Below are 24668 nucleotides of genomic sequence, written 5' to 3'. Positions count from 1 at the left end.
GAGTATGCACGGCTGCAGCCGGTGAAAGTCGACGTCGCGATCCTGCAACGAAGGCTACGTGGAGGCTGCCACTAATAATTTGCTTTAAAACACAATCATTATATATCGATTATAGAATAAAGGTTACCTCGCGCACAGCCCCATCGATGCCTGGCGTATACACCTCACTGGAACTTGGCACCGTTTATTTATTTAGTTTTCTTTTTTTAACAATACGTAATCATTGGTTCCCACGTGGCATTTTTTAACCCCGCCGCATTGGAAGCCAACTCCAGTCGGTTGACAATACAAAAAATAAAAGGTTATAGTGTACGCGTTTCAATATGTACGCTGCCCTACTAGAAACAAAATTAGCATAGATGCACCGGCCACGCATAAACTGAACTCCGAGCGCGGACAGCGCGTGCGCAGTCAAATTCGGCCGCGAAGCAACCAATTACGTTCGCTTATTTACTTGACGTCAAGCGGTCCCACACGGACCATAACGACGAAAATAAACTTTATTCGAAGGAACGGTTTACAAGAGAGTTATCTTTTTCTTTAACCAAACCGATCCTGTTTGTGTCACTGGTTTCAGGATGAAAGTTGAACGCCTGGGGAGGCAAACGTTATGGGTGATGCTGACATTACTGCCAGCAAAAGTGACACCCTAGCTCGAAGCAACAAGCTTTCATCCTCCAACTACCCTAGCACCAACGTTAGCACTGAACTGTGAGCGGACAGCTTCCGGTTCGCTTCTCTTTCAGAGTTGAAGTTCCAGGCGGTCTCTCTTTTCGTGCATGGAACTCCCTTGTCTTTTTTTTTTCCTTGTAATTCTAGGTTCTCACCTAGCTATTACGGCTGCCGACAGCGAACGCTCACTGCAGTGCCACCGAAGGCGACGACGGTGATGAGTCATCATAAATCGTCATAACTGCCAACAAACACAAGCTTAGTACTCCGGGAGAGCGTTCAGGAGTCGTCGATGGAGCTTCGCTCTCCCTCGTGTATCAGTTGGTAACACTGGCACACACCCGTCAACGCAGCCTAACGTATCGACGGAGCACTTCCTTTGACTTGACTGATCTCGAAGCACTTTGCTGCGTGCACAGACAGTGTTCCCTCTATCCCGCTTTCTTTCTTTCTGTTCCCCATTCCCCTTCCCCCAGTGTAGGGTAGCAAACCGGACGCTCGTCTGGTTGACCTCCCTGCCTTTCCTCTCTTTGCTATATCTCTCTCTATATCTCTGGCACACACCCGCGAAAGATATTTCTTTAGGAGTATGGCAAGTGTTAAGCTGAGAAAAAAAATGGCTGTGGCTTAGCTAAGGTTAAGCCCAGGATGCGAAGCATACTAGCCTTTATTTTAACGCGACAGCGTTAAGGAGCTCGTGTCGCAGAAAAGCCGGTGTCGTCGGCGTCGGCTCAGGCGTGCGGCGCTTGCTCAGGCGCACGTTTCGTTGTCGCGCCGAACGCTGCGTTGCTCGACGCTCACCGCGTCCGATGCGGGGCGCGTAGTCGCTGCGCCGTAGCAAAGCCACCTAGAAACAGTCTCTGTAGCACGCCGCAACCTTCGCTTCTCATTCCAACGAGCAGCTCTGTCTCCAGGAGGCATCTCACCTCGTGAGTGTCTAGCAGAGGCAAGCGCAGCTGCTTATATACCGCCGCGACGCCGCGAGCGACGGCGCGAGTTGGAGCCCCGTTTCTCCTCTGTCGTGACGTCACGGTGTCACGTAGTCAGCCTTGAAGGCGACGCCGCGAGCGACGGCGCGAGTTGGAGCCCCATTTCTCCTCTGTCGTGACGTCACGGTGTCACGTGGTATTGAAGGCGACACCGCCGCGCCTGAGGAGCTGGGTTGAGCTCTAGTAATATGCTTCGCATAAAAGACGCTAAATCGAGGAAGCTTCCACGTGCGATGGTGTCGCGTATGCCCAGACGCGGAAGGGAAACGCCGCAAAACAAGTGAACGTTTACGTTCAGTGGTGTGTTTTATCTCATTCAACTGCTCCTAATAGGGTGTTTATGTTTTCTCTTACCCAGCCTAAACTGACGTCGATGAAAACGCGGGCCTCTTTTCAGAAGTGCTCTCAGCTGTGCGCGCATTGGCTCCGTACAGCTTTCCCTTCACTGCCACAGAAAGTTGTAGTGTACGCTGCGCTTTTGGCTGGAACAACGAAGAAACGAAGTGGGCATCGTCATCGCTACGCTCAGTCGCCTCGGCGAAGGATCAAGGGCATGCGTGCTACATTGCGCTTTCGACACACCATATATATAGCGTTGCTGCTAAAGAACAATTTAGATAAAGAGTACGCGCGGTGAAAGATAACGTTAAATCGCTGACGCCGAAAACACGGACCCTTGAGGAAGTTGACGAAATATTTAGCCCATAAACGAAGCGGGAGCCATCACCGCACTCGTGGTCGCGCAACATAGCGTGCACGCCGCCTCGAGATCGACGACGACTATTCTCGTTCGTCGTCTGTTCCTCACATACTTTTTGTACCGGCACACTCCGAGTGTCATCGACCCAATCTCTGAACCTAATGCGCGGTAACTGATATTGTACCGTGCCCATGCCTCATGGTGTTCGTACCATCGCTCGTCCATTTGTTGGACAAAAATGTGCTTTTTTCGAAGCACAGAATGTACGGCGGGCTTGTCCTTCGCGTTTGTCCGTACTTACTATTGCGATAGCAAACCCGCTGTGGTTGCTCAGTGGCTATGGTGTTAGGCTACTGAGCACGAGGTCGCGGGATCGAATCCCGGCCACGGCGGCCGCATTTCGATGGGGGCGAAATGCGAAAACACCCGTGTACTTAGATTTAGGTGCACGTTAAAGAACCCCAGGTGATCGAAATTTCCGGAGTCCCCCACTACGGCGTGCCTCATAATCAGAAAGTGGTTTTGGCACGTAAAACCCCATAATTTTTTAAATTGCGATAGCAAATACACGCACGCTCAAGGCGCTGCTGCGTGGGTATCGGCACCACCGTTGACTTTGTCGGTCGCACTATGACGGTATCGACGCCCATGCGCAGATCGCGCGCGGTATAGATGGGAAGGTCTTCAGGGGGCGTGGAATGCGCTTAGGCTACAAAAAAAAAAAAAAGACGACGAAGCTGTGGACGTACCGCCAACGCTACGCTCGATGCTGCACAGAACTAGGGCAGCGCTCGGCCTTCCAGCTGCTGGCATAACCTCTGCGCGCGCGCACGCTTTCCGTACACGCCATAGGTGTTCCTGGTGAGCTGATGTGTTTGTGCACTGGTTAGGTCGGAACGGGCAGTAAATGCGTGTCAAGCTAACGTCATCTCGAATTCCGATGGACGCTATAACTAACGCTGTTAGTTTGCCGTTGGCCTCTGATCTCGCGTACCTTCGCGTATCCCATGATGCCAACCTACGCGAGCGGCGGCTCTGCTCATCACGGCACCGTCGTGAGACGCCTGGCGGCTGCTGCCAGGGCGCTGTTTCTGCTGCGCCACATCAGTTGCCTCGCGTGCTGCGCGTTACGCCAGGACGACGCCTCCCCGCTTATTGTCGGAACACACCCGTCTGAAGAAGCTTCGGCGAAGTTCTAAGCCTTGCTGTCGCTTTTAACACAGGCACCTTTCGCCCGCCCCTTAGGGGCGAAAACTACCCAGCGTTTCCTCCGAGAGAGCTGCGGCCGACGCAGAATCAGCTTCGCCGCGAAACCACAGAAAAAAAAAAGCTAAACAGACATACACCTTCGCTCCCGGCTCAATCGACTCCGTGTTTCCCTTCGTGCGCAGTGGCGTTTCCGCTGAGCGGATCTTCGCATCTCGTTTAAGATTCACCACTCTTAACCGAAGCCGTCCGCATGCGTTCAACTAAAACTCGCACTTGCCCTGCGGCTGTCACCCTGATTTGCGCAAGATGTCGCTGAGAAAAAAAAGCTAACAACGAAAAAGAGAGAACTGCACTGCGTTATGCAAGCCCACGTTAAGAAAGGCACCAAGTTCTTGCGCAATTTTAAATTCCTGCGCGCTTAAACAGTAGTAGCTCGGCACATGTCATTTTAAAAGCTCTCCGGACAACGAATGTGTATGGCGGGCGCCGTGGTAATCCCCGTCGCTTACAACATAAATGTGGTTGCAACAAAACTAGGATAGCTGTCAAAAAACGCGCTCACCATAAAAGCGTAGGCGATTACGCAACGGCGTGAGTACGAGGCCCGCCGAAACGCGGGAAAAACCACAAGCCACCCGGCCATCTCATAACGAAACGGAGACACGCTCACTAGAACGTCCGCGTTGAAGGCCTTACTCGCGCTATTAAGGTTCTTGCGGTCTACGGGGCTTCACGAAAGACTCTAAGAATGCCGCCCCCTACCGCTCTGTAGTGTACGCGCTTTGTTCGTGCTTGTCTCCCTTTATTTCTATCTCCCCCTTCCACTCTGTTTCTCTTTTTATCCCTCTTAACCCTTCCCCCTGGGCAGGGTAGCCAACCGGAAGTACCTCTGGTTAACCTCTCTGCCTTTCTCTGCATTATTTTCTCTCACACACACACACACACACACACACACACACACACACACACACACACACACACACACACACACACACACACACACACACACACACACACACACACACACACACACACACACACACACACACACACACACACACACACACACACACACACACACACACACACACACACACACACACACACACACACACACACACACACACACACACACACACACACACACACACACACACACACACACACACACACACACACACACACACACACACACACACACACACACACACACACACACACACACACACACACACACACACACACACACACACACACACACACACACACACACACACACACACACACACACACACACACACACACACACACACACACACACACACACACACACACACACACACACACACACACACACACACACACACACACACACACACAAACAAAACCAAAGGAAAAGGGACATTTCGTGTTTTCGGGCCTCCGGTTTCAAGAAACTAGCTGCGCAACTCTTGTGTGCGGGCTACCGTACGAAACAGAAAAAAAAAAGAGAGAAAAAGGACAGAGGGAAACGAAACGACCAAAGAGAAACTCCCCACTGAAATTGCACGCAGGGATGCCCGCCGTAAAATTATTCGGAGATCGGCGTTTAAAATAAAGCAAAATATTCGCTGACTCGGCGAACAGTTTCTAGGCAAGAAGCAGTGCAAAAGGTCATTGTGCGCGTAACGGCGCCTTTAATTCCTTCGCACTGCGTCGCTCACTGCGAATACATTTCGCAGAGCATTTGTGAGAACACAGATTCATATCTTAGCAGTTAGTAGGGTACTCCGACAACGTAGAGAAGACCCGGTATCACATGCTTCGACCATTGAAGAAACGTTATCATAATTAGTAGTTGTAGCAGTAGTAGCTAGTAGTGCACGTAGCCGCAGTAGTAGTAGTAGTAGTTGTTGTTGTTGTTGTGTGGGCTAGATGCCATCTAAACAGTGTGGTGTATACGAGTGTGCCCTGAAACGATTGCCTTGGTGAACGTTCTCGCTTAACGACTTTGCACGGCCTCATCCTATCAAAGAAAAGGAATACAAATATCCAATACCCTATAGTTCTACATGAAAATATGAGCATACCATATAAAAAATCGTATGTTTCCATATACGGCACATCTTACATAACGAAAGACATATAAAGATACCATATCAAAAGCCATATGGTTTCATATGGCACATCCTACACATGTGGAAAAAAATAAGGAATATACTCCATAACCCCAATTTCCAACGTATAAACATATGGGGATCCCATATAAAACACCTATACGCGTATAACAGTCGAACACATTTACAACGAATTGCTTGGGTCTCGGAAATCATTCGTTATACCGGTTACTTCATTGTGAAGGTCGCGCTCCGCACAGCTATACGACATAATTATTCCTTCGTTATGCAGGTCATTTCGTCGTAGAGGCGTTGGTTGTAGAGGTGCTCCGCGGTCCATGTTACAATGCATAACATGGGACATACCCCATATGATACATAAAAACGTATATATGCGCACACGTGTTCGTATGAGATCACCTTATGTTTATGTGATGGATATGAAGCATATGGGGCAGGCTGGACGCGCCCATTATGATATATGGGAACATTGGGGTACATACGGGTGTTGATATGGGGCATGCCTCATATGATATATGGGGGTACTGGTTGTCATATTCATACGACGTACCTACCTGTTGTTAGATGTGGCGCCGTTTCCTGAGGCTACTTCGAGTTCCCCCGGACCACATCGAATCGCAGCACATTCCAGAGGAGCGCTCGAGCCAACAAGTTCACGTGCAAACAAGTTCGTACGCTGCCGGTGGAGCTATTCAATGCTTGAGTTTTCCAGAAAACGAAGGGATAGCCCGGCATTGTTGCAAGGAAAGTGGGTCCCGAAACAAGACGGCTGCGAGGCCTGGCAGCGTCGGCCCCACCTGGCTTTTGTGACGGCGATCAAGCAAGGGGGACCAAGCGGCGACTCTCTCCGCCTGGTGTGGCACCGCGGCACGGGCGCCAACCATTGGCCGAAAATGGCGTCATCTGAGCGGACTCTCCCATTGGTCAAACATGACGCGACTTCCAGTGCTCGAAGGGTTTATAAGAAGCATTCCAGAGATACCAGAGCATTCTAGCGCATTCCCTGATTCACCTCTCTCGAACTTCTTGCCGCGGGCCGCAGCGTCCGAGTTGCTGCCGGCCCGTAATGACTGTACAACTGTTGCTTGTCTCTCACCTCTCTGTATATAATGTAAAATAAATACTCCCAAGTTTTGTTTTCATCCCGAAGTCCGTCCTTCAACCCCTACACTGTTCAATAATGGGCGAGCATACACCTTTTTTTTTTCTTTGTTGTTGTTGCTCTTGATATCGTGCACCACATGAGATATGGGAGCATAAGGGGTTTTATATGCGACCTCCATCACGTATTCAACGGGATTATTAGGGTCATATGATTTCTCTTTTCCCGATATCAAGTGACGGAGAAACGCTGCTGCGTGGCACCAGCGACATCTCACGGAGGAACGTGGAAAAAGTAACCAACTTCGAGAGAGAAAAGGACCCCGGGGCAAGAGAAAAAGCCGGTAGGAAGGAGCCGAAGATCGTTAAGCCTTTTGCTTAGGGTTAACGAGCCGTGCCGCGTTGAAGTTCGAACAACCGTGGCAAAGGAAATTAAAAGGGGTCGTGTCGCCGAGGGGTATGGAACGGTGCCTCTGACACTGGGCGCGCCGAGTCAGCCCGCATATAACCGGCCCTGAACCCTTTTCTAAAGAACAAAAGATAAGTAAGCGGCCGTCTTACCAGCCGTGTATAGAGCATATCTTTAAGCGTACGCATGGCCGAACGGTCACGCAGCTTTAGACGTGTCCGAGTTCAATTAGAAAGCTTCATTTGAAGGCGGGCTGACCTAAGCGTTTTAAGTGAGCACAGTTTTATTTTTTCTTCGTTCTCATAATGTCGACGAAGAGGAGGGTCTTGCTGACAAGCTCTAATAACGCGTTCTGCATATAGTATAGCCCAGCTGCGCTCCTCGCATCCGGTTTAACAACAATAAAAAAGAACGCTGTATTGTAGGGTGTGACTTTAATAATGAATGAGTCAAATAGGCGAAAGCGCAGCATGAATTGTAAAGTTACTACTCGTTTGCAAGTATAATTCGTTTCAGTAATTCGTTATCACGCACAGGGTGGTAAAGGTTGCTTATGAAACATTTTATTGGTTGATTTGGGGAAGTGATCTAACGAACGAGTATGTAAAAAAGTGAGTAAACTGTAAAATAGTTTACGACCTTAAAAGCAAGTAAGGGTGTAAATTAAGCTACATTCTTAAACAAAATTCCACTCTTTGGGTTGTATCTTGCCACACAACAATAATCGTCATCTGTCTTGCCCACGTTTCCTTTCTTTAACGCTTAGAGCCCGGTACTTCCAAGTCACGAAGGGCATGCGCGTCATCCGCATGACAGAGCATTCTCGACGTGAAAGTAGCGAACGCAGCGTTTTCAAGAATGGAAACGCAAGCAAGACAGATGACAATTATTGTTCTGTGGCAAGATATGACCAAAAGGGTGTACATTTAAGAGTGCATAATTCACACTAGTACACCCTTCTGAGTGTAAGGCTGTCGCTGTTGTTTACACCCTTGTATAAAACGAGGATGTGAAACAGTCTGTGACTCCCTCTGAGACTGTGGGTGTAGTTTACACCCTTAAAAGTGAATAAGAGTCTAACTCTGTCTATAAGACACCCTATTACAGCCCTTTTGGGTGCAAGAGTACAAGTGATAGACCTATTTACACCCTTAGTCAGTGTTAGAGGCGTCAATTATTTTACAGTGTAGGAAAGTGAGCGAGCAGGTTAACGAGTGAGTGGGCTAGTGATTCAAACAGCTAATGAAATAGCTATTACTGGGAAGGCGGGATTACACGAATGAGTAGGCGAATTTAGTGAACGCACGAGTGCGTCGATGAGCGAACAAGGTAGCGCTACGATTTGTTGTTTCTTTTCCATCGTGCATAGTCTTTAGCGCCACTTGATCCTGCCGTGAGGCAGTCAGCCAAGAATTTAAAAAAATCTGTGAGGCAGTTTGTGATTGGCCGAAGGACGCGGGATCATTAGGTGAGTGAGCAAGTAAGCGACTATGTTAGGAGAAAGTGAGAAAATTAGCGAATCGTCGAGTGGCAGGGAATCACCAATCAGGAGGTCAGTAATTGAGTGATCGGATGAGCTGGCTAACTTGTGAGCGCCAGAGCTAATGATATATTGAATCACGAGCTCAGGAATGAATGACGCAGCGCGAGTGATAAGCAGGCAAGAAGGTGAATGGGCGAGACTACCTGACAGAGAGGGAGAGAAAGACAGCCAAGGATTGAGCGAAGCCTTTGAGCAAAGCGAGCGGCCTACCACGCTATCCGGCACGTAGGAATCAGCACTTAGAACAGTTCGAAGGGTGCTTTCGGCGAGTTTTTGTTGCGCTGCTCCTGCCAGCATCGTCGACTACTAGTCTGCCAATAAATGATATTACTCATCACAACACTTCTCACGTACTCATCACCGCACGACGCCACTGCAGCGTATGGTGATATGTCGCATCATGCATCATACCTCATCATGCCTTGATTAAAACGCTTATGGCACTCGAGTTGTCTCTCGTTTCCTCCGTCCTCATTTTGGCATCGCGTACTCTCTCGTTCGCCACCGGCTGAATGCGTCGCTTCGCATTATCTCGAAGTGAAACACTGCTGATAAGATATGCAATATTAGTAACGCGCCAGAACTATGCACACGTTCTTGGCGCGCCGCGTCAACAGCGTGGAAGCGTTCCACCGGCCATCAGAGTCGATAATTCATCAAAATTTCAGCACGGCGGCGTTAAAGTGTACAGCGCTTTACAAGGAACGAATAACCGGCGCTGCTCCTAAATATACCAATGTCCGCCACGTCCCAGAAATAATATTAACGCGATAGCGTTAAGGAGCTCGTGTCGCAGAAAAGCCGGTGTCGTCGGCGTCGGTGTCGGCGTCGGGTGTCGGCGTCAGCGTTTTGCGGCGTTGACCGTGAGCGATAAATCACGGCAGGCACTCCATAAATAAAAAGCAACTTCCAAGATGGGCTGGGTGGGAATCGAACCAGGGTCTCCGGAGTGTGAGACGGAGACTCTACCACTCAGCCACGATTTCGATGCTTCCAAAAGGTACAAACGCGCCTCTAGTGAATGCGGTGTTGCCTTCGAAACGAGCCGTGGAAACTTATACTGTGGTGTATATCGGTAATTATGAACATGTAACTTACAGAACTCGCAATTACACGAGTAGCGAAGTGCGTTTCGCTGCATTTCTTCTGCGCTTTCCGCACACGGAGAGCCATCTTGCGGCAAACCCCCTCCTCTCCATGTACGGCGCTGCCCCGACAGATGGCGCGCCACGCGCGCATTGGAGCTGTCGCGGCTCGGACTCTCTCCCCTGACAACGCTTCGCCTTGCTCCCTCTGTAGAATCAAGCGTCCTTCCTTTCTTTAGATCACTATCTCTCTATCTCTCTGCCCGTGCCGATCACGGCGTTTGGCTGGCGTGCATCATTTCCCCCTCCGGGATACCGAGTTCTTTGGTTCGCTCCGCTTGCTCAGGCTCACGTTTCGTTGCTGCGCCGAACGCCGCGTTGCTCGACCATATGGCTCGACGCTCACCGCGTCTGATGCGGGGCGCCTCGTAAGTGATGGCTGCCCTGTAGCCCATTGTCTTACACCCATTGGCGGGTCGACGGGAACGCTATCGCGTTCCACTCTTGAAGGCGAAGCTTAAGCGTCCTCCAATTTTTTTCTCTCGAGACACGACGCGACAAAAAAATGCAAAATGCCAGAAAGAACGACGACAACAAAAAATGTCAGAAAAACAAACTTTTAAGCTGTCAGCAAACTGCAGAAGGAAAAAAAAAAGAAAAGAAGAAATGGGACTCGGACGACTCCGCGCGACGTTTATAATTAACGCGATGAGAGCTTCTCGAGATTGGAAGTCAAGAGAAAAAAGAAAAGAAAGAAAGAAAGCTTTAAAGCGAGGAGCGAAGTGTCAAGAACTCACAACGGGCGCAAAAAATAATGACGCGCAGCGCGCGCGCAGAACGACGACGACGGCGACCTCATCGCGAAGTGCCGACGCGCGCACGGAGCCAAAATTTAATAAACGTCACGGTGGGAGCTTATATATATATTCGCACCCGCCGGGTGCGAGCGACGAACAACGGCAGCCGTCCTTGCGTCGCTGCTTTCATAATCTAGAGATGAAGTCGCAGTAATAAACACTCGGTGACTAACGGCCAGCGCAGTCGCGGGCGACGCTCCGCGGCGCTTCGTGCAGCAACACGCCGTAAAATAATTTACACCCTTAAAAGTGAGAAAGGCTGTAAATGTGTCGATAACTCGCACCCGTAGGGGGGGAGTTACGTAACGGACACCCTAAGAGTGGGAGGTACGAACAGATTTACACCCTTTTTCACTTGTATGGGTGTAAATTATTTTACGGTGCACAGTGCACGCCATGGGCTGGCCGCACAGTGTAGAATAGTTTACACCCTTAAAAGCGAATAAGGGAGCAAATTGGTGTACAAGGCACGCGCTTACACTGTGTGTAGGGTTGTGAGTTACATACCGATTTGCAGCCTTTGTGGGTGTACATGTGTGAGTTATAAACTCTTAAACAAATGTACACCCTTAGGGTTGTATATTTGCCACACAGCAATAATCATCATCTGGCCTGCTTGCGTTTCCTTTCCTGAAAACGTTGCGCCCCCTAGTTTCCTGTCGAGAATGGTCTGTCAAGCTGATAGAGCGCATGTGGTTCGTGACTTGGAACTACCGGGATCGCAGCGTTAAAGACAGATGAGGATTATCACCACGCGAAACTACGTGATGCATGGTTCGACTAGGTTTAATTATCAATCAGGACACGGTTAACAGCGATGCCTATCGTGCAATGCAAAAAAAAAAAGCACGGTCATATAACTGGGCAACGTCAGGGTCACGGTTGCACGAAGTTCACGCGTGTTTGAGCGTTTCGGCATAGCCTCCAAGATGACCATGCCTTGGCCCCCGGTACGATGATGACCTTAAGACGAACCACCAGCCACACAGGGTACGCCTCCCAATCTCGGGAGGCCACGGTTTCGGGTAACCCTTGCTGCGGCTCGTACACCACTCTGTGCGTGTGTACAAGCGTGAAAGCCAAGTTGCGCGCACTCAGAAAGCACAGCCGGTCGACCAGACAGTGGAAAGGGATCATTGCTACACTCCCTAGCAGGCCAATCTGACGGCGCAGGGAGTCGTGTCTGTCCCGTTACGCATGCCGCGTTGAAACACGCACAAATATATATATATATATATATATATATATATATATATATATATATATATATATATATATATATATATACAGTGAAAGCTCGTTAATTCGAACTTCAATAATTCGAATTTATGGATAATTCGAACGCGAGAAGGTTCCCTCACGGATAATTCGAACTACGCTCGCCTGGCACACGGCCGGAGAAGCGCGCCTACTGCCTACACACAAGGCTGTATTGCCTCCGAAAAGGAGAGAACGGCGAGAGACGGCAAAATCGAAAAAAAAAATTGGAGGACGCTTAAGCTTCGCCTTCAAGAGTGGAACGCGACAGCGTTCCCGTCGACCCGCCAAGGGGTGTAAGACAATGGGCTACAGGGCAGCCATCACTTACGAGGCGCCCCGCATCGGACGCGGTGAGCGTCGAGCCATATGGTCGAGCAACGCGGCGTTCGGCGCAGCAACGAAACGTGCGCCTGAGCAAGCGGAGCGAACCAAAGAACTCGGTATCTCGGAGGGGGAAATGATGCACGCCAGCCAAACGTCGTGATCGGCACGGGCAGAGAGATAGACAGATAGTGATCTAAAGAAAGGAAGGACGGTTGATTCTGCGGAGGGAGCAAGGCGAAGCGTTGTCAGGAGAGAGATAGTCCGGGCAACGACCCCCCTCGCACGGGTCCTTCCACAGCTCCAATGCGCGCGTGGCGCGCCATCTGTCGAGGCGGCGCCCTACATGGAGAGGAGGGGGTCTTCTGTGTTTGCCGCAAGATGGCTCTGCGTGTGCGGAAAGCGCAGAAGAAATGCAGCGGAAACGCACTTCGCTACTCGTGTAACTGCGACTTCTGTAAGTTACATGTTCATAATTACCGATATACACTGCAGTATAACTTTCCACGGCTCGTTTCGAAGGCAACACCGCATTCACTAGAGGCGCGTTTGTACCGCTTGGAAGCATAAAACTCGTGGCTGAGTGGTAGCGTCTCCGTCTCACACTCCGGAGACCCTGGTTCGATTCCCACCCAGCCCATCTTGGAAGTTGCTTTTTATTTATGAAGTGCCTGCCGTGATTTATCGCTCACGGTCAACGCCGCGGACGCCGACACCCGACGCCGACGACACCGGCTTTTCTGCGACACGAGCTCCTTAACGCTATCGCGTTAAAATTTAACCAACGTGGGGTCAGCCAGAAGGCAGTGGCGGCTGCCGCCTCTCCGTTCTACTTAACCTCCGAGACTTTTTGCCCGTTGCGAATCTCGGAGGCTTTGCAAATCTTGTACAGCTGCTAATGTTGTGCGGAGATGGCACGGCAAGCTCCAAAACACAGCGAATCAAGTACGTCGCAGCTGCGCTTGCAGTCAAGAACCAACGAATCAGGGCCTTCGCCACCTTCACATGTTCAGCGTCTTTGTCTCGGCAGTATTCATCGGTTGTGCACCTCTATTTTCAGCTTAGGAGGTATCGGCCGTCGCGATTCATTGTGATGGTGTTAAGCCTCGGCTTACGTTCGTATCGGTGGACATCGGTGGTGTGGCACAGTCGGACCCAGAGCTTCGACTTGAAGATGGCGTGTGCCCGCGGCACACGCCATCACTTTCTGACGCGCCAAATTTCTGACATGCCCTACTGCTTCCAAAGCGCAGTGTACTGTTGCCCTCCTTCACTTTCGTTAGTTCGAACTGAAGCGGCTTCCCCTTGCGGTTCGAATTAACGAGCTTTTACTGTATATGTATATATATATATATATATATATATATATATATATATATATATGCGGACACACGAACAGGCTTAACATTTGATTACGCATCTATTATAGACGATTTGCAGAGACGCAGACACAGACGTTAAGGAGCAAGCGGTACCTGTTAATAAATGTGTTACGCAAGAAGACGACGCCATGCACCCCGGACAGCGGCTTCGCCGTTGTCTCCGCAGCGTCAGGAGAAGCCAGCATTGCAGCAATGACCTTGAGCAAACGCGAGGTTCTCAAGTGGCGTTCGTACTCACCTGCAAAGAAACGAAAAGAAAAATCGATGTTACAAAGGGGCCTCAAAAAAAAAAAACTAAGAAAGAAATCGTTCGAAGAGTGTCTCGTTAGGAGAGAAGAAAATACAGGGAGGAGTTTGCTACCCTACACAGGGAAAGAGAAAATGAAAATTAAACGAATGAGAAGAGAGGTGACGCACATGCAGCAGCATTCACATGCACTTTCAAACTACAGCGAACAACGGTAAATCCTCTTCAATTCACGAGGGCTCCCGCCAATCTTGCTCGTACATTGCAGAACAGAGCACTCGAAAACCCTCCAGTACATAGGGAAAGGGGAAGAGTGCGGCCCACAAAAATGCACGGACGAAGAATGGACAATAAGACAAGTACACGCCGCTCAGCCTACATTAGCTAAATGAAAGCAACTGTTCCAAAACAACAGTTGTATGTATTCAAAACAGAAATTCTACGGCAGAAGGGCGCAACGCAAGTATTACTTGGTCCAAGATGGCTTTTAACGGTGTAACAGTGCTCGAAACGAAGACGCCGGAAGAATTAAACACAAACTACAAGGTCACTATATAGGGTGTGTTCATTCCTTGCCGTCTGTTTCTTTTCTTTTCTTTTTTTTGGTCACCGGCGCTGTTTCACCGTCTAAAGCCATTTCGCGGAGTCGCGGTGTGCGTTCTCGAGAGAGAGGCGTTGTCAACGCGTACGAGCGACACGGGCAGATAGTTCACGCAGGCTGGCCTCCTACTCCGTCGATGACTGACTCAATTTCGGCCCGTGCTCCACGGGATCACCCGACCCTGAGTTAAGGCAACCTACTACAGCACTACAGCGACGTACTACAGCAGCCTACTACAGGAAGTTTGGAGGGACAACATGGCCACAATTAGTACATGACCGGGGTAGTTGAAGTTTGGGAGAGGCCTTTGCCCTGCAGTGGGCGTAACCAGGCTGATGATGATGATGATGACTACAGCACGTGACTCTCGTGAAGCCGACACCTTTGCTCACACACGAAAGGCTGAGTGTTTTGGGATGCTCTCAGCGTGTAATGTGAATGTCGCTGCCATAGTCAATCACGGGTGTTGTTTCTGGCCTCCCCACTGCGCAGAATCTACGTGCGTCCCTGGCTTAGGTAGCGCGAGTTTCGCGGTTTCGCCGCGCGAGAAGTATCAGTACGTGTGACGACAGACGCTATACAGAGCTCCGGAGATGTTCCAAGCCAGTGTAGAGTCCATAAGCTTTATCGCCTTAGATTTAAGTGCACGTTAAAGAACCCCAGGAGGTCGAAATTTCCGGAGTCCTCCACTACGGCGTGCCTCATTATCAGAAAGTGGTTTTGGCACGTAAAATCCTATAATTGAAATGAATTAAAACTTTATCGCCGTGACAGTGATTCACAGACATACTGGCTAAGAAGCACAAAAAAAAAGATACAAGCATGGCCCCAGTGCCTTAAAGTTGGCAGAAAAGTCACAGTGCAATGCGAGATGATAATTGCACACGCTATAGTGAACGTGCACAATGACAACTGCAGGAAGCTGTGAATATTCATAAGCTGCCTCCGCCGAAGATACAACTGTGCGCCCTATCGAAAGTCCCTATATGGCCTGTACCATAATTCTTGTTTGCTCCCGTATTTATATGAGAAGAAATAGGCTATTATGGTTTAGCTCATGCTGGATTCTGCGTTACCAAACTTTAGAGGGGGAAAGTTAGAAGCCTGGGACCCTTTTGCTGCTTACAAACGTAAGCCCTGGCCTGCTTCCGGTTCTGCCCAACTCAAATAGTCCGCCAAAGTAAGCAGGCGGAAAAAGAAAGACGAAACCGAGTAGCACGACTGCGTTAAATAAGAAAGACGCTCACTTTCAACACAACTCACCATTTCACAAGTTTGCCGCATGTCGTACCAAAGAATTACAAGCATTCATCTTGGGACATTACTCGCTTTCGTTTCTCAAATTTAAAAAAAGCGCAGAAAGAAGCTTTCCGTACACCGAAACAACTGAAATACACGCTCCTTTTGTTTAGGGCGAGGAAGGCTGATAAAGCATGCGACTGGAAATTCCTCGGGGCCGCATACTCACTGCTGTTATCCCACATGAGAAATCGCCTAAAAAATTGTCTGAAGATCGCAAACGCGAAGCCGTACGTACCATTGTAAGTGGAGCAAAAAATAATAATAATAACAATAGTCCGGGACACTGAAGAACAGAGCGAACCCACAAATGTGAATGTACGATTCAGCCTTTTCGCAATTGTAAAGCTAGCTTCCCTGCGAGACTGTCTGCCCAACTAATGGCGGCATAGTCACTTTTGGAAACAACAGTGCTGTGTGCAAGCGCAGTTGGCTTGTAGTATGACATGAAAAACGTAGGCCCGGCTCTCGTAATGAACCGTGCGCAAGAGGCAAGCCCTAGCATGTGCAACTAGCACTTACTTCATCTTCATTTAAGCTATGCCAGGCGCCGCCGCAGGCTGAGCAAACGTTCGGTGCAGAGAAGCGCTCTTGCGAATTAGGGAAAGGATCCCGCAGACTCTTTTCCTCCGGTCTTTCTTTATTGCCCGTCTTCAGTTTGCTTTGTTTTTCTTCATTTTGCGCCCTATACAGTTATGCATACAAACCATCGCATGCAGTTCTCCATCTTATCACTATAATACAATTATAAACTTGGCATATAGCTCCCAAGAGAAACAAAGGGTTGTTAACCAGCCAAGAGCCTGGTTGGTTACCCTACGATGGGGGAAGGCAGGAGGAGAAGACAGCCCACTACACACGATAGCCGACGACCACCAGCGAGGCAGGTAATAGAGGGGTGCTGTGCACGCCCTTGACACGCCGACTGACACACGGCCGTGTCACTGGCCTTGTGCACAGCACTCCCTTATTCTCAATTCGACACCCTCGCCGCTAACACACCTTCGCTCCTTGCCGCACCCACCCATCTTAACCCCTCTCCATTTTAGAATAACTCTATCTATATAAATTGTGCCGAAGAAAGCATGTGTCACCTTGAAAGAGACAAGCCCGCTTGTCTTAACCTTGGCTACCGCTTTTATCGTTTTCCCGTATTGATCATCGTATTGAATTACCAAGTACAATATAACGTAAGAGTACCAGCGAATGCCACATGTATGAGGGCGCTTCAAGGGCAGGAAAAAAGGGTCTCAGACCCACTCAAGTGGTTTGCAACTGCTTTTCGCCTCGGGAACCCCAAACGTCTGCTGGATATTGATTGATTGGTTGATTGATTGATTGAATGAATGAATGATTGATTGATTGATTGATTGATTGATTGATTGATTGATTGATTGATTGATTGATTGATTGATTGATTGATTGATTGATTGATTGATTGATTGATCTGTATTACAAACGCTAAAGATACCACTAAAACAGGGCAGAAACTCTGACGGCGAATAAAACACTGGTGGCGAAGTCAGCCTAAAGTTCCCGCATTTCCTCGTCATAACGTCAATCGTTCTCACAGCGTCTGCATGGGCCTGCTTCCCCGTTGATCAGTAAAGAACGACTGCACTGTATTAAAAAGTTGTAGCCAGAAACTTTCGACAACTCTTTCTGCCCTCCATGGCTGAGACGGCCAAAAGACGGGGAACCATGCTTTCCTGTCAAATAAATAAAAATAAAATTCGAAACAGCACTTAATGTGATTCCAAACTGATCTTGTGTTCTCCGTTATCGTCTCTCGAAACGTCAGCGAGAAACCTGCAAAGCTTCAAGTTTACAGTGGCCTCAAACAAAGACGAGCGACAACGTCCCGAAAACACTGAACGCGATAAAGCTGAAGCAGACAGCGAAAAAGGGTGCCGTGTCATTCTACAACACGCTCGACGAGATTTTGCTTCCAGTATAGTACTCATATGCGTTGAACGGACAAGACATTAAATCACAAACACGGCGATGCAGGGATCCTTCCTCGCCCGCTTTGTTCTCGGTGTTACCTTTTTCGCGAACTTTCCGAAGGAAGCGAAAAACACCGAAGGTGACGCGGAACCTAGCACGCACGCGCGCGCGCAAGCTATAGCTAGCGAGCATACGAAGACGAGGCCTTTTTGAAGTCAATTTGCATTTCTGCTGCAAACTGCACACGTTGCCATCCAGCCAGGGACTCGTACGACAAAGAACACGCATGTTTGCACAGGCAAGAACAGAGCGGCCATTTACGCGGGAACTCTTCTGTCTATATAACACTCGCTGCGAAGGCGTACCTGACAAGGCGTCATACGCGTAACGACGCGCAAGCATTTCGCACGTCTGCTACGACCGCGCGAGCGGAACGCTAGGCCTAATGCCCGCTAAGCCTATCGCGCGCTAGGCCTAACGCATGCTAAATAAATACAAATGAACAGTGAATAGACAAAGAGAGCGCACATATCTCTATTAGGCTGAGCATAAGGAGCGACGCGTTTGGTTTTGAAAAGGCACACAAACATAAGCACGCACGTAAGCAGAGAGAGAGAGAGAGAGAGATGTAGAAAAAAGCAGACGATTCAGCCGAAATTCCGAGCCGACTCTCCGTCACGGTACGTTAGGAGTGAACTCCGAATCAACAAATGAACCGAGTCTTACGTTGGTAGTCTAGCAGCTTTGTTGATCTTTTTTTTTTAGCTATATGCCACGACCAGCAGGTTTTGCTGAAGCAAGTGAAACCGACTGCGTCGGAAGTAACAGCGAAAGATGCCGCGCCTTCGTTTGAAGAGAGCGCCCAGACCAACGCGATGCAATGAGCCATCCCGAGGCGTCGGAAACGCGAGTTGTGAAACCGCCCTATTGTGAGCGTTCGGAAGAGCAAGCTCCTCGAACATACGAAGGAGTTTCTCTTCACCGCTTCTGTCGCAACGCAAGGCTATCTCGGCATCACCACCAAGCATTCGCGAAATTTCGAAACCGAGGGCGTAAGGAGGGATGGTTCAAGGAAAAAGAAACACAGCCATCAAAATATGCCAGACACTACCAGCTTGCACATATACGACAGGTGATGCTTTCTTCTTTTCTTGGAGGTGGGAGGGAGGAATGGGGGTAGACGGACAGACTATTAAAAAGTATTTTGTTGAAGACTGCGCAATTCAGGTTGAGCAGCTAGACAGCTTGCAGAGGCGAGCAGCTTCCGAAAGATGGCGAAAGAGTGTGACGTTAGCTGGTTAACAAAATTTCATTAATTACGCACACCATATAGGGCGGCGAGCCCCAATCACGGAGTTGCATGCAGTCGAACAGTAATGAATCTATTTGCCAGCAATTCTCATTAGCACCCGCTTCGAGAAAAGCAACCCAGGAGGTTATACGTTTCAGGCATGTAAACTCCTCGAATACGGCCGCAAATTCTGCGGCGTAAATCAGCGATGTTCTCGCCAGTGCAAATCAGCGCGCTGGAAAGATGGCGTGCAAATATATCCCAGCTGTTTAAGTAAACAATGTGATGCGATAGAATCGCGTTATCAGAAGCAAGATATACTTGATGTCTGTTTCCAATAGAGTGAGATCCCTTGTTATCTTGAGATAGTACGTAGAAGATATACGGACATTGTGTGAAGTCTATGTAGGATCTACAGACCACTTGCGAACGTACCACGCTGCACGTCTGTACATACTATTACGTGTACAGGCTTCCTGCCAGCGACACATCAGGAAATAGACGGACCTTAAGATACCAAAGAGAAAATCAGACGTGTTCACACCTCTGTCTACACACCGTGTATAGAGACACTTCTAATAAGGCCGATTTTGCAACATGACGCAGTTGCTCAAAACAAGTCTATATAGACTTTATATCGATTGTCTAAAATAATTTTGAGAACAGAATGCATAGCCACATTGTGCGCAGCTGCGTAGCGAATTGTGCTATGCTAAACGTCACTGTAAGCATTACAGTGCGGCGTTTTACATAGCCACGTAGGCATTACTTAAAGGCGAGCCATATTAAGCCATAAACCTCAAGCTGAAAAAAAAAGAAAACACGCAATGACCGAGTAATCCACGTTAAACTGAACGTCCACCTAATGTTGTACATGCAGTTTAAGAAAACTAAATTGCCTATTCACACAAAATCTTGTGCGTCATTAAACTGTTGCTAAGGGCACACAGACGACAGCCGATAGTGTGTTGTAGTGTTTATTTATTGACTTCTGACGCTCTTATGGGTTTTCTTTGTTTTTTTTCTGTTATTGTTGCTTTTCTTACCTACGATTACGGGATAGCCGGTGCTTTCATCTGGCCAAACTTCGCATATTTCATATTAGAGAAAGAGAAGAAAAAATCGCGATGTCAGACATCTTTATTACCGAAGGCCATTGGTAAATAGTTCACGCGAACAAAACGGTTTGTGAATGGCGATTCTGGTTAATTCACTTTATGGTTCATAACGACACACGGCAGCGCAGAAACTGTCGCGCATGCGACCGATTGTCACGTCCTGTCGGGAAACCTTTCTCTTTTACGACGATGACGTAGCAGCATGCGCAGAACGGTTGATTAACGATGGAAGAACAAGAAAATTAACGAGCTATGGGAGGGGGAAATGAAAACGCGGCAACTGAAAAGCGCACGAAACTGCAATAACCGGTCGTGATCGACGATCTTCGCGGATATGCGATGGTACAGAGAGAGCGCTATGCGAAACATCGGAAATTTCACATTGAAGCGGAAAATGTATTTCACAGGAAAAGGGCATGTCACAGGGAGGGCGCCTCCAAAAAAAAATGAAACCTACTAAGCGAAAGAGAAATAGAAACAAAATGGAGCAGGGTGTTCCTGACAAAATTAAATTTAAAGGTTACGAAAAGGAAGCGAAAAGTTACAGCAGCGCAGGAAAGGCCCCAATGTGGGCCCGACATCAGGGCATGCTGGCGCTGCAGGTACCAACGACGTGCCACCCCTGGAGTAACATTTGCGAGTCGTTCAGTGATAACTTAGCACTGCACGCAGAACGAAATTGCAGAAAACAATGGCGCTGCGCCATTAACTGCGCAAATGACATTTCGATGGCCCAACCAAATTACAAGTCCAAAAACATGGTTTGCAAGGGGGTGCCCCAGCAAAAAAAAAAAAAAACAACGAAAAAATACGTCCTGCCTCCAATGTTCGGACACCCCGCTAAACGCGAAAGGAAGTAAAGTTACGCGGCATGTAGATACATCACGGGAAGACGGCATTGATTCGGGTGCCAAAAGGAATCGAGAATTGGTAGAGGTGGCAGCTGGAATCACCGCCTAATGGCAAGAAAAGCTCTTGCCGTTATTCGGGAACGGCGCAAGGAATGGTACGCGGCAGCAGAAGAATAAAGGAAACGATTTCTCGTAGAAACGACGAAATACGGCAAACGATTAAACTCTTCGTTGGTCATTATTCTTTCTTTCTTCTTTTTATTACTTTTTTTGTACTTCGCTCAGCCTCATGCAGCTCTGTAACTTTTTTTTTTTTTGACCCTGCACGAGCTCCCTCCACAAGCAGAGCAGCGACGCGATGTTACAGTGGTCGCCGCTATTACAACGACCGGGTCATTTTAAAAGAAACCATTTCGCGTTCCCGCGGAAGCGCGCGGAACGGCGACAAAATGAACTTGCAAATTGCTCGCTCCCACAAACGAGCAATACGTAAAGTGACCGAACAGCAAGAACCCCCCGCCCCCCACCTCCCCAAAAGAAAAGGAAACGAACAACAACAAAAGAAAAGAACCAATTAACGATCTCACAAACTTCAAAAGCAACAGACTCGTACTTTCCAAACGCCCGCTGCTTCGATGTCGGCTCTTTAATTACGGGAGCAGAGGCCCTGCCCCGAGCCGAGGCGAAGGTCTCCCAATCTCCAAGGTTGAAACAAAAACGTGCACTTACTCGCCCCCAACTTACACGCGGCCAGATCATCCGTCGTAATTATAAACTTCCTTTTGCCTTCAATTCGTTGGTTCCCTCCGGAAATGAACAGTACGGTGTACACCGAGGCGGCCTGCGCTTCCTTTCATTTATGGCCTCTGCCATGTCGCGCAGCCACGGCCCGTAAAAAACCGACGAGGCGTGGGACAAGACCGCGCTCACCAGCCACTATAGCAGTCTGTCGTATCTCCAGGTTCTTGGACCATTAAACTTAGCCGCCCAGAATCATCCTTTCGCCTTGTTGTACGTGCTCTCTGCTCCAAAAAGAGCGACTACAGGGGAAGAAAAAGAAGACGGTGATATAAGAAGTAAGTAAGAAGTAAGAATTAGTCGGCAAGATGCGCGTCGTTCTTTTTTTCGTTTCTGTTACGAAGAGTTATAGACCTGGACACGGTCCGATTCCGCCATATTGTTGAATTCCGCCACGTAGACGTTCTCAGCCAATCACAGAGGCCGTAGAAGCCCGGCGAGCCAATCAGAGCAGTCAAGATGGCGAATTCGACACAATGGCGGAAGTTGACGGTGTCCCGGGTAGCACCAAAGGTCTGCTAGGAGAGAAAATTTATTCGATACGAATATCTATGGGCACTTTGCTGAGCTAAACTGCGATAGGCGAAATCCTATATATGACTGCCTCTGTTGCTGTTGTCTGAACTGTTCTGCGAACGGAACGGACGCCACCGTGGATCACGTGATTGGTCACCGCTTTCCTGCGTCCACCACGAACTGTGCACGGACACTCACGGGCCACTACAGGCTTACGCCTTAATGCTCCGGCGGCTGCGCGGAGCACGAACCGAACAAAAATAGTCAGACACGTTGTCGCGTAGTTCTCCCAATACAATGACTCGGCTCTAGATGCACCGATAAACCACACAAGAATGCTTGTCAGTCTCACCTGACTTGGGTGTTCAGTTGTAACGCTCTCCTTGTTCAAAAGCTTGGCAAGTTCGTATACATATTCGTCTTGTGATTTGTGCAGCGCTAACGCTAAGAACAGAGATAATGAAAAAAGAAAGCCCGCAAATACAAGCGCTTGTCCTGTGCGCTTCCCTCTCTGCCGTCCTTTCCTTGTTTTATGCCCGCCGTGGTTGCTCAGTGGCTATGGTGTAAGGCTGCTGAGCACAAGGTCGCGGGATCGAATCCCGGCCACGGCAGCCGCATTTCGATGGGGGCGAAATGCGAACACGCCCGTGTACTTAGATTTAGGTGCACGTTAAAGAACCCCAGGTGGTCGAAATTTCCGGAGTTCTCCACTACGGCGTGCCTCATAATCAGAAAGTGGTTTTGGCACGTAAAACCCGATAATTTTAATTTTCCTTGTTTCATCTTCTTTCGTGAGCGCCGCTCAGATCACATCACTTCGTACATCTATTCACGAGATTTCACAAGAATCGCAGAGAGCATGCTTTTTCGTACTGTGAAGGAAAAGTTGGCACCGACGTCAAAGTAGTGACTAAGCGGCGATGATATAAATTATTTTCCCACTCGCAGCGTCAGTCTCATGAAGTCGAACCCTCTACCTGCGTCGCCTCAATCTCCGCCGCGAAATTGAGCGTCTACGCTTTCTTTTCAATTCGCAATCTCAGTTTAACTCCACGTGATTCCCACTTTCTTAGCATGTACGGTTCCAATAGTACGTTTCAGTTCGCAGCGGCCATCAGTTCCGGTAACTCACCAGCCCAATCACATCGAAACCCACTTCAATCTTTCTTTTCATTAGAAACAAGCGCTGATTAGAACCAGCTTCCAGCCTCCATCTGCAGCACCAATCATCGCTTCGATTCCCAATTGCATTTGAATTCTATTCAAATTTCTACTCGTCGAAGGCTTGCAAAGCAACGCGGACGTTACTACAACTAATGCGATCGACTGGCCCTCCGTGACGTTCTGTGGATGATCATTCATTCATTCATTCATTCATTCATTCATTCATTCATTCATTCATTCATTCATTCATTCAATGAATCAATAAAACGATATATATACAGGTAGATAAAGATAAATAAAAAGGTATCCGTCTATCCATACATCTATCTATCAATTTATGATTGATTGATTGATTGATTGATTGATTGATTGATTGATTGATTGATTGATTGATTGATTGATTGATTGATGTTGAACAGGCGAAACACGGGAACAAAAACAACAGGGGCAGTTCATAGCATAGTTGTTACCGGCAAAATACAATAACAACTCTTCCCGAAGACAAACTGCGGCAGGATCAGTTTTGTTACTCGCCAAATGGCGGGGATAAAGCGTAGGACGAGTAGGCAGCAGCCTCGCAACCACGACGGGACAACCACAACGCAAATACGGTGGCTGCGGCAAGGCGAGGATGGCGTAACCAAACTACTTTCGAGCTTTTAAACAGCTGTCAGAGTAATTCGGTGTACGCGCACACAAGAGGAGAATGTAGCTCCTGCGTTGTCTAGTCAGCTTCTTCTGCTGCCTCCGTCCAATTTGCGCACGAACTGCCGCAAAAAGAGAGGAAAAACACGTACGGCGTTGCGCAAGATGCCTTTCAAACAGCGCAGCCTGTATTTATTGCTTTCCTTACTTGAAGGTTAGTTGTTTCCTTTCGTTATCGTTTGCGCGCTAAGAGCACAGCGACTCCAAACGCGACGTTTTAAAGCCTCTTTCGGACTACAAATTGGCGCGGTCGGTGCTGCCGTAATCCCAGTGACGACAAAGAGAGAAAAAGAAAGAAAGAAAGAAAAACGCCAGGACGTGTTCACGTCAAAACTCAGGACATCACGCAATAGAAGAACAAGCGCCATGTCATAACGCACTAAACCCATAACCATATACTAGATCCGAGCATCTTACGAAACAGAGACTGACGAAACTGAGACAAGCAAGCCAATGAAGACATCTCATGTCGTTAAACCGGCAGTT

Source organism: Dermacentor albipictus, chromosome 7 (assembly GCF_038994185.2).
Source record: "Dermacentor albipictus isolate Rhodes 1998 colony chromosome 7, USDA_Dalb.pri_finalv2, whole genome shotgun sequence".
Classification (NCBI taxonomy): Eukaryota; Metazoa; Arthropoda; class Arachnida; order Ixodida; family Ixodidae; genus Dermacentor; species Dermacentor albipictus.
The sequence above is the reverse complement of the archived record's forward strand: the minus strand, read 5'-3'. Positions refer to the sequence as shown.